Source organism: Solanum tuberosum, unplaced genomic scaffold (genome assembly GCF_000226075.1).
Source record: "Solanum tuberosum cultivar DM 1-3 516 R44 unplaced genomic scaffold, SolTub_3.0 scf00189, whole genome shotgun sequence".
NCBI classification, from domain to species: Eukaryota; Viridiplantae; Streptophyta; class Magnoliopsida; order Solanales; family Solanaceae; genus Solanum; species Solanum tuberosum.
The window spans coordinates 700,237-712,591 of record NW_006239113.1 but is presented as its reverse complement, the minus strand read 5'-3'; the positions used below and the strand labels follow the sequence as shown (position 1 = coordinate 712,591).

Below are 12,355 nucleotides of genomic sequence, written 5' to 3'. Positions count from 1 at the left end.
TTTTTTTTTTTGCATTCTATTCTACTTTTTGTATCAGAATTTTCATAATTGTGGTATTACATTAGTGCTCTATTTGTACAGGAGATGAATATTTGAGACTGTCTTGAGCTTTCAATTTTGAATCTTTTTCATTCCCAAATTTGTTTAGTTGACCATCTTATTGTACAATTATATGATATTATTACATAAGTACAGATTTGGGACAGTGGTGATGTTTTTTAGTTTATGCAAACCTTGTAACTTCCTCCCATTTTAACCCTGCTTATTATTATTCACTAGATTCACTTCAGAAAGTCTCACATTGAGGTTAAGACATACATTCCCTAACAAAGACGACTCTATATCCAGTAGGGCTCGAACGCGAGGCCTCTAATTAAGGATAAAAGAGTACTACCACTCCACCACAATGCTTGTTGGCAGTAGTCATCTAACTGTCCATATTCTTTAAAAAAAAAGGGATAGTAGCCTTTTTCATGTTCTTAAAAAAAAGGGGGAATTGTCCATTGATGACTGTTCTTCATCAGATTCAGGCCAAATGGGACATATATTGATTCACAATTTGGCATTGACACCTTCCAATTGAAAAACTAGAATCTTATATGAGAGATTACATACGAATTAAGATTCATAACTAGCAAAAAACAGGAAAGAAAACACACAACACATTAAATTAAAATATGTCCAGAACCAGCAATGAAAAAAACCAGTAACAAGTTTGTTTATTGGAAGCAGTAATCAGATGAAGTGAGACTGCAAATGCATTCGTTGCGTTGTTTCTTTCTTCATTGTTGTTCTATCCTTGAGCATTCTGCAAATTATATATAGTATGATTTAAATTAAATGAAGTATATATGTATGTAGGGGTAAAGATGTAATAAATTAATTACCTCTGTTTCATCCTCTTCCTCAGCTTCTAATTCATACAACACATCTGATATATGGAGTTGAAGTCTGTCCTCTCCTGCGAAATCTACTATCTGTTTCTTAATCTCAATGGCTGAATCTTCAACCTCACGCTTAACATTAGTTAAATGAATGGACTTTAAAGTGTGTATATCTATAAATGCACAAGGGATCTCCGTAAGCTTGTAACAATGTGCTAGTCTTAATTCCTCAAGCTTGGGAAAGGTTTCCATATCAACTTGCCATTCCGAATGATTGACCATTCGCATAGACAAAGTCTTAAGACTTTGATAGATGTCCTCACTTGCGTCCCACTTGTCCTCTACGAATTCACAGTAAATAAACTCCAGAATTTCAAGCTCAGGCAATGCCGCGATTACTGACAACAAATCAGGTCTCAGGGGAAAACCATTCAACCGTAACTCTTTCAAGCTGTTAGGGAAGTAATATTCATTGGGTTGTCCGATTTTTTCTGTTAACTTGGGATAGCCAACATTCTCGTACATTGCAAAGAGTGATTCAAGTTTATGAAGGACATCAAACTTGGGAAACCAATCACCCTGTGTAAGAGGATCTATCGGTTCCTTGATGTGGCAATGAAGGTGCTGAAGATTCGGGAACTTCTCCAGAACACCACTCATGGCTTCAGTATATGAGATATCAACTTCAGATAAGGTTGTCAAGTCTTCTAACTTTGAATTCTCAGCTTCCAATATTCTACTTGGTTCATGCATAATATCGTCCGCATCCATTTCCTCTTCCTCTTCAAAGAAAGAACTCCTGGCAATTTTCACATGTTTCAGCTTTGACAGTTTGAATATTATGGGAAGTAATACCATGGTGGACATTCCAGTATTGATGAACAGAGTTTCCAGATTCTGGAGGTTCAACCACGACACTGGGATAACTTTTACTGGAGTTCGAATCCTTAAGAACCTCAAATGAAATAGGGAGCCTATTTCTTCCACTAAAGAATCGTCCAGAATAATGTTATCCAGTTGCAATACTCTAGCAAGTCCAAAGGATCTTGTATCGCAGATATAGCTGGGGTGACGAAGTGAACCGCTAACTTTCAAAGATATGAGATGCTTACTATCAGCTAAACACTTATTAAAATTGAACAAAACACATTTTTTACTGTCGTCAGTATGAATGGTTAGACGATGATGTAGGACATCCGTAGCATGAAATCGAGCACCTGGATTCATTAACTTGAGAAACTTTTCCTTTTTAGCTTTTTCTGAACAAAAATCGTGCACAACATCATGCACATAGCAAACCTTGATCCTAACAGAAAAAGGCATACTCTTCTTGGAGTGGGTTTGATCCACCATTATCAGGCTACTGGAAATTAAAGCATCCAAGTAACTTTGAGTTGCTTCCTCTAAACTACCCTTGGATGGGATATCATAATCCACAAACCCTTCGGCCATCCACAACTTCTTTAACTTAGAGACCGGAGTTCTTTTGGTCTTTTGAGATCTTGCGAAGTAAAGCAACAACGGCTTCAGGTGGCATGGTAAATGGTCATAACTTAATTGCATAACCTTCATCATCTGCAAATTGATGTTGTCAGAAATAAAGGAATCCAAATTATGTTGAATCTTAAGCCACAAATTCTTTTCCTTTTTCTTTCCTCTAACAATTACTCCAGCAATCAAAACAACAGCCAAAGGAAGCCCTTTACATTTCTCAACTATTTGGTATCCAACTTCTGACAGTTCAGCAGGGCAGCTTCCTTCTCCAAATACCCTTTTTTCGAATAGTTCCCAACTTTTTTCAGGTAGTTAAAACTTGGAGGTCGATAGGATCAGTACGACATTTAACTTGCGAACCTACCTTACTAATTCGGCTAGTTAAAATAACTCTATCTCCTCTCTTAAGCTTTGGAAAACATGCTATTAACATCTCCCTTGTTGCAATATCCCACACATCATCCAAGACGATGAGGTACCTTTTATCATACAGTGCTCTTCGTAGCTCTTCAGCAAGGTCATCTTCACTTCCTTTTTCTTCCGAGCCAGTAACTTGCTGAAGAATCTCCTGCAACACCTTTGACTTGTTATACTTTTGGGAAACGGTGCACCAAGCACGAATCTTGAAATGACTAGCAACTAATGTATTGTTATACACTTTGTTGGCCAGAGTAGTTTTACCGAGTCCTGGCATTCCGACAATCGAAATGACGTCAAGCTCGGATTCATGTTCATCAAGGAGCTGGTCAATGATCTGGGCTTCTACTTCCTCATGACCTACTGTTACCTCAACAAAAGATGATGAGGTTAACTCAATTGGGTCGTCAGAAGACTTTGCATCAAGGGGGTCATCCCCATTCTTAGCCTCCAGCTGTAAACTGGTGACTTCTGCCACGATAAACTTGATCTTATCAATGACATCTGGAAGTGAGAAGATGAGATGCGAGAGAGCTTTATCTCTGACAAGAATGGAATTAATGACATGTTCTGCCTCGTATGCCACATCTAAAGCACGCACCCAACAATCTTTAACTACTCCACTAGTGTCATTCAATGTTTGCCTGACTTTCCCGAAAGATGTTGTTAGGAATTCAAGGCTTTCTTTCACCATCCCAATTTCTTTTTTTATCAGAAAAACTGAAGAAGCATTGGAAATGAGCAAATCATTTAAATGTCTGAGTAGAAGATTCATGAAGAGGAAACCATCATCCATAGGAAAGCAAAGTTGAGATGACTCTGGAGCTTTCAAAAAAATCTGTCTACTATCTCGCTTCATTTGTTCAATTTCTTGCAACAAGTCTGAAGCCGAAAAGTCCGCTTCATTGATATTAGAGCTCTCCTCCATGAGAATAGATATATTCCTTGTAAGTAGTGCGACATGTGCCAACATATCGTTCAATTTGTCAGGATGGATAAAGCGCTTTGGTATATCGGTGAGAAAGATCAATAGGAACTCGATCATGACATTAATACTTTGAGTTTGAGAGTAATTGACAGCTACCATGCGTCCTTGGAGATGAATGAGATAATTTTGAAGAATCTTTGGAGATGCTTTTAGGATTTGCTTCACAAACCGTTTTAATTGAGTTGACCTTGATTCTTTCATGAGCTTGAAAGTAGAAATGTATAGAACCTCCAGCTCAAGAGGGATTATGTCGATGAGTAGAGAAGCAATCTTGGAAGAGTACTCATCAGCATCATAACTTGATTTATACTTTCCAGTCCAAATATAAAAATAGAATTGTAGAAATGTATGGGCGATGAATTGGAAGCGAGGAAAGAGATATTGAGTAGTAGTTGTTTTGTTGGCCAGGAGGATAGGATAGAAATCTGTCAGACGACGGAATACTTGGCGAAGAATGTTTATTTTCGTGGACATCGGCCTGTAAGAAGTAATGTTTGTTAGATCATGAAGGTTTGTGAAGAGGTATTCAAACATTTTCTCCTCTGTTATCATTGCTACATAATTATCATTCTTCAAACTCAAATAACTTTGCATCTCTTCCAGCAGCAGAGGGACAACACCATCCATGTTGTATTTCTCTAGAATTACTTCATCATTAAGTAGTCCCCGAGTCATAACACTGAACTTGTTTATTTTGTTGGACATCCTCTCATAAAAGTCATCCAAACTTGAATCCCCAAACAGGACAAATGTTTTTAGGAATCTCAGATCCATTCTTAGCTTTTTAATGACATACCAATTTGAATAAAAGAATACTTCTTCTTCATTCTTTATTTTCTTCAAGCCATTCAACAAATCATCAATAAGATTCCTGATTCTTCTTCTTTTTTCCTCAAGTCGCAGCTCCTAAATTAAAACATAGTAATACGTAATTATTATTGTTGTCGTCATTGTTTCAATAGAGACAATAATTAAAGAAATTGAAAATTTAGTAATTTTTTATTTATTGGCCACTTTTTTTTTTCTTATTAATATATTCATTTTGTATGATACGACGACATATATATTGTATTTTTTTTTAATTGACTTGATTGTAAATGTTTCCCTTTAACTCTCATTCTATATTTCAATTTTTATGATTTTTTTATTTTAAGATTTTAATTTTTTATAAATTAATAGAACATGTAATATTGGATACAAGTTTTTTATTGTACTGTACAATTATTCATATATATACATATAGTAATCATTAGTTTGTTATTTTATGGGATTTTATCAGCTCAAGTATATTATCTACCCCCTTAGACAATTTTAACATATCATATGATGTTTTCATTGTTTTAATTTGTTACTATGTTTATTGAATGTTGTTTAAAGATTTTAGCAGAAGTAATTTTTTTTATAAGTAATTGGAGCCAAACATGCAACACACATTCTCAAAATAATTGTTACAAAAATATGTAAAACTAATAATTGCTAGAAAAATAAGTATAATTTATATGTAAAACTTAATTACTACTAATTTGGAGCATGTAAAATTTGTATTGATAGACATACCAATGACTTTCCTTCTTTTTCCATTGAGTCTCCAACGTCGAACCAGCCTTCAATTTCTAAAGAATTGATTTTTCAACTTATGATCACATGCATATTTAATTTGGATAAAAGTTAGAAGATAGTAATCACATGCACAAGTAAAAGGAAATGCAAGAAGCAAGAGTTAAGAATGTTAATTATTAAGTTTATAGGTTTTGAATTATAATTATACCTAGTAATTTACTGTTTTAAGTAAATACATGAATTGGTGAAAGTAACAGATAGCATGTCAAAATATATACTATTTTACGTTGATTAGACTTGATAAGTTACTCAGAGTGGCGCACAAGTACACACACTAATAAATTTTCAAGAATTTGGACCATAATGTATACTCCATTTATTTCATATTAACTGAATTTGTGAGACAATGGACATATATTAAGCAAAACATTTTAAAACATAATTTAAATCATAATTTCCAGTATTATCATTTGAGAAATCATAAATATAACTTTGTAAGTAGTGTAATTTATCTCCTAGAAAATATAAAACTCCAATAAATAAAAGGGTAAATATGGAAAAAAAAATCAAACATCCTTTTTGAATTTTGAACAATTCAATTATTCTGAACAATGAAAAAAATCTAAATTTTTTACTTAATATGAAATGGAGGAAGTACTAGAGAGACGAGATCTAAATTTACACAAACCATGAGTGTGTTTGGTATGAAAGAAATTATTTTCTGAAAATGTTTTTTTTTAACTAATAAGTGGGTTTGTTATTTTATTTTTTATGTGTGTTTGATATATTTTCTAAATATTTAAGTAATCGAACATGAAAACATTAAAAAAATATAAATACTTCCTCTTGAACACACACTATATTAAAGTGTTTCCAATATCATGATATATTAAAATCTTAAATGTAGAACCAACCAAGATATATATCTATATAAACTACGTTAAAAGGTCTTCTTCATATCATGATTAGAGACCTTAATTAATCTCCCTTTACAAGCTTGGACCCTATATGGGTGTGATTGGTACAAAGGGTTTCGTACTTACTAAACATGAGAAAATTGAATGAAAAAAGTTGAAAAACAGTGTAAAAAGGAAAGGGAAGAGGGTTGGAGACTGATCCTAAATTATCAGATCATTCTATATATCCAACACACATATTCTATAATTATCAAGTAAAAAATATAAATCATTTTTCTAATTCTTATTATGTATGTTTCTATCAAATCAAGTGAATCACAAAAATACATGTAAAATGAAATAGAAAAAAAGAAAACTAGAAAAACATTATATTATACCTTTTTGTTTACTTCCAAGCTAATAATTCCTCTCAATTGGTAGTTTGCCTTGTTGCAGATTTACAACACTTATATTGAGAAAATTGAGTCAGCAAAAGCAAGCAGCAAATGTTGAAGAACCTAATTCACTTATTGTTAGATCTGCAAATGTGAACTTTCAATTAGTTTATCAAAAGTCTAGATCTGAAATAGATTAGTTTAAGCCCCAATTGAGGTGCTTAAGTGAATTATGCGGACAACTCTAAGTGGTTGTTGATGACTTAAGCCAATTAGTTTTCTAGTTCTTGTTATGTATGTTTCTTTCAAATCAAGTGAATAAAAAAATACATGTAAAATGAAAACTAGAAAAACATTATATTATACCTTTTTGTTTACTTCCAAGCTAATAATTCCTCTCAAATGGTAGTTTGCCTTGTTGCAGATTTACAAGAAGCAAATGCTGAAGAACCTAATTCACTGATTGTTAGATCAGCAAATGTGAACTGTCAATTAGTTTATCAAAAGTTTAGATCTGAAATAGATTAGTTTAAGTTTACTATCAATTTGAATTATTAAAGCCAAGTCTTTCTATATAATTTCCCACAGCCCATTAAAATATTTGCTAGTGGATCATTGACAAAAAAAATACTCCCTCCATTCCATTTTATGTAGCAACATTTGACCGGGCACGGAGTTTAAGAAATAAATGAAGGCTTTGAAATGTTTATCAAATTACCCCTTTAAAAAATAGTCATATTAAAAAGTAAGAGAAAATGATCAAAATGGTCCTTAATGTATGGGCTTTGATTCCATTTGGTCCTTAATATATGAACTTCATGGAAATGGTCCTTTATGTATCATAAATTGTGATCAATTTGATCCTTAACCCTAAAATTAATATTTTATATTTTTTTTTGCCATCAAAATACACGGAATATGTAAAATATGCGCTCGTTCAAGACTTTCCTTCCCCTGTTTCCAAAATTTCCAAAAGGGCACATACAATTTTTTTTTCTTTTTTCTTTAAAATCGCTGCTGTGAATTTTTTTTTTTAACAACGCTGGCCCAGTAGCGTTTTAAAAATAGAAATAGCTGCTATAGTAGCCATTTTCTTAAAAAAGTTTAAATTTTTTTTAACTAAAAATTCCCAAGGCGAGGATTGCTTAAAAAAATAATGGGAACACGGCAACGATTTCAGTAGAAAAAATTTCCCAATTGAGTTACTTTATAATTTTTTATTGTATACTTTTTGATTGCTAGCAGCAATTGGAAAATAATAAATTCTTACTGAAATCGCTGCCTTGGCAGCGATTATTTTAAATCAAAAAGTATACAATAAAAAATTATAAAGTAACTCAATTGGGAAATTAGCGATTTCCCATTATTTTTTTAAGCAGTCCTCGCCTCGGGAATTTTTAATAAAAAAAAATTTGAACTTTTTTAAGAAAATGGCTGCTATAGCAGCTATTTCTATTTTTTAAACGCTGCTGGGGAAGCGTTGTTAAAAAAAAAATTCACAACAGCGATTTCAATGAAAAAAGAATTTTTTTTTGGACTGGCAGCGATTTTTATGATTTTTAAAGGAGTAACGGCGTCAATTTTGTCAGAAGAAAATCGCTCCGTCAGGAGCGATTTTGCCCTTTTGGTTAAAAAAAAATTGATGTGCCATTTTGGAATTTTTGGAAACAGGGGAAGGAAAGTCTTGAACGAGCGCATCTTTTACATATTCCGTGTATTTTGACGGCAAAAAAAAATGTATATATATTAATTTTAGGGTTAAGGACCAAATTGATCACAATTTATGATACATAAAGGACTATTTCCATCAAGTTCATATATTAAGGACCAAATTGAATCAAACCCATACATTAAGGACCATTTTGATCATTTTCTCTAAAAAGTAAACTCACTTTTCTCTCTCCTCATAAATGTATTGGAGTATTATCTTTAAGATTAAGTGAGACCAACAAGGATAAAAGAGGAATTGTACCTTTAAATACTTACCATATAAGGAAATGTGACATTCTTTTTGGAACTGACAAAAAAGGAAATGGTGCCACATAAAATGGGACAGAGGGAGTAGGAGATTTCATTTTGTATTCTGTTTTAAATTTTATGATTATTAATTAAAATATTTTTATTTTTACATTTAAAAAGTCTGAAAGGTTAATTTTTTTTTAATTTCAATTTATAATTTATAAGTGATAATAAAGAAATTTACAAGCTTGAAACGTTGAAACAAAATCTGAAGTATGTATATTTAATTTGATGCACTATTATTGTGATGCTTCAAATAAGAGTATCAAGTCAGAAAAATGTTAAGTATTCAATTAGTCCTAATCAAGTAAGGAGATAAGGAAAAAAATGGCATGCTGATGTTATTTATTATCTATATCTATATTAACTTAAAATTATGAACTCCTTAATTACATTATATGGAAAGCAAACACATTTTTACATTAAAGGGTTGTGACTTTTCTTAAGAGTTGCAACTTTTCTAATAAAGTACAATAAATACATGTTCATACGATCCTTTGTTGACTATAAATAAAGAGGAAATTTCAAGAATAGCTAAGACTAGAAACATAATTAGAAAAAATAGTTATAATTTGTTTAATTGTGATTTGTAGCTACATGTTAAAAGGGCAGAGAGACGATTGGGAGAGCTAGGAGAGAGGGCAGAGCAAGGAGGGAGGCAAGCGAGAGCGAAAGAGAGGAGAGAGGAAAGTGAGAGCGAAAGGAGAGAAGCGAATTGTATTTGTATATCTGTTGGTTAATTGTATATAATGTATATGCATGTATCAATGATTGTATTTGTATACCCACTGGAGAATTGTGAAGGAAAATTTTGACACGATTATTTATTTGTGTTACATATATCACATATACATAATTTGATATACAAGTGCAACACACGTATCGAAAAACTATTATATTAAAAAGAAAATCCTTAAACTGGTGAAGCTCATGCTTCCGCACACCAACGTGTCTCGCACCAAGAAACACCTATTCATGCAATTAGAAGTGGGGCGAGGTTCGAACAAGTCTATTTTGGGATGCCAGTATTCGTGGAGGTGTTCTGGCCCGGTTGAGGGAATTGGTGGAAATATGGGGTATAATTCAGGGCAAAGTTCAAACTTTCTAGCTGTAGCTCCTCAAACTAGGACAGATCCAACATTGCCTGATCTTATTTTGAAATCTTATGTTTTTTTTTTTTTTTTGCATTCTATTCTACTTTTTGTATCAGAATTTTCATAATTGTGGTATTACATTAGTGCTCTATTTGTACAGGACGTGAATATTTGAGACTGTCTTGAGCTTTCAATTGTGAATCTTTTTCATTCCCAAATTTGTTTAGTTGACCACCTTATGTACAATTATATGATGTTATTCAAAATATAGATTTGGGACTGTGGTGATGTTTTTTAGTTTATGCAAACCTTTAACTTCCTCCCATTTTAACCTTGTTTATAATTAATTGTTCGCTAGATTCATTTCACAAAGTCTCACATTGAGGGTAAGACATACATTCCCTAACAAAAGGGACTCTATATCCAGTAGGGCTCGAACGCGAGACCTCTAATTAAGGATCAAAGAGTACTACCACTCCACCACAATGCTTGTTGGCAGTAGTCATCTAACTGTCCATATTCTTAAAAAAAAAAGGGATAGTTGCCTTTTTCATGTTCTTAAAAAAAAAGGGGGAATTGTTCATTGATGACTATTCTTCATCAGATTCAGGCCAAATGGGACATATATTGATTCACAATTTGGCATTGAAACCTTCCAATTGAAAAACTAGAATCTTATATGAGAGATCACAGACGAAATAAGATTCATAACTAACAAAAAACAGGAAAGAAAGCACACAACACATTAAATTAAAATATGTCCAGTGCCAGCAATGAAAAAAACCAGTAACAAGTTTGTTTATTTGAAGCAGTAATCAGATGAACTGAGACTGCAAATGCATGCGTTGCGTTGTTTCCTTCTTCACTGTTGTTCTATCCTTGTGTCCTTTGGGCATTCTGCAAATCATATATAGTATGATTTAAATTAAATGAAGTATATATGTATGTAGGGGTAAAGATGTAAGAATTAATTACCTCTTCTTCATACATATTATATATTTTTTCATTGAGACTAGTGAATTATGTAAATTTGATTGTGATTGACGATCATTAGTTGTGGGGTCGATTGATAAACTCATATTATATATTTTTTCATACATATTCATATCACTCTTATTGTTGGATGATAATTATTGGTTGATATTATTCATTGAGCTATTTGTAAGATTCATATTCTTATCATGCCGATGAGAAATGGTTCCGGCAAGTGACATCATGCAAAGGATGGAAAATGATTACGGCGAGTGGTATTGTGCCAATGAGAAATGATTCTGGCAAATGATATTGTGCCAATGGAAAATTTTTCCGACACGTATAGAAATCTCATCCCCCTAGATCTCGACTATCTGACAGAAGAAGTGGGTGTATACCGATCTTCGGTCACTGTATTGAAATGATTGTGAACTGATTTGACTTGATACATTTGAGACATCTTGTAATATCATCCGTGGTGTAATTGACTGTTTGGGAAAAGTATATATGTTTTAATTGTTATGTTGACATGATTTATTTTATGATGTAATTACACTTTTAGAAAAAGAAAACTTCCATTATTTCATTTCTTATTGTGCATATATGGTTCACTTTAATATCTAATTATTTTTTATTTTATTCTCTCATCCATTGTGAGGATACGTCTCTAATTTGTATGCAAGTTATGAGAGATGATGTTACATGGTGTGGTTCGAGGCGTTATGATTTGGTTAGCATAATGACGAGATAATAGAAATGGTGATATTGAGGATGTTGACATAGTATGGATAGTTCGTTTGAGGTGTGATTTGAACAAGGATGTTTTTATTTTTTACAATTTATTGCGACAACCTTATGACACAATGGTACTTATGATAAGTCGACAATTCAATATTGAAAGGGTATAATATGGATGTTATGAATACAACTGTAATCTTGGAAGGAACAATTGATTAGATAAGAGCATAATGATCATGATTAGACTACGATGAAAAGTTGAGGAATAACAAAAAAATGAGGGTGATCATTTATGATGAAGTATTAGATGGTAGGACTTGTTATAAGATATGTATGAAAGACTTTGTTTCTTACCTTTGGAGTGGAGGTATACTAAGAAGAATTCAAATAGTTCGAATTGGATTATACGGTAATCACAATGGTAAAATTTCTTATGAAGGGAGCCACAATAAAGACTTAAGTATAAAATTGTATGAGATTATGAAGCTAAGTTAAGTACCAATCTACTAGAACACTTAAAGTAGTGATTAAGGGTGTGTTTCGTATGAAGGAAAATGTTTTCCATGGAAAATGTTTTCCTAGAAAATGTTTTCCTGGAAAACAAGTTGATTTTTGACTTATTTTCTCATGTTTGGTTGGTGAGTAGAAAATATTTTCCGAAAAAGATTTTTAGTGTTTGATTTATGAATGAAAAAATATTTTTGAGAAATATCTTTTATTTTTACTAGAGTAGAAAATAATTTTTGAAATTGAATTTTTTTTTTAAAAACAAACTTAAATTTTTTTTGGGGCGTGGGGGGGTGTGGTAGGGGGTGGGTGAGGGGGAGTCGAGGGTAGGGGTGAAAAAATGAAATTTTGAAATTAAAAATATTTTTTAAAAACAAACTTAAATTTTTTT

The 12,355-nt window shown here is 32.4% G+C and overlaps 1 pseudogene; it reads right to left on the bottom strand.

Moving 5' to 3' along the window:
- Nucleotides 1-525: 525 nt before the first annotated feature.
- LOC102590226 (putative late blight resistance protein homolog R1A-3) lies at nt 526-6,848 on the bottom strand (annotated as a pseudogene).
- Between the last annotated feature and the right edge of the window lie 5,507 nt (nt 6,849-12,355).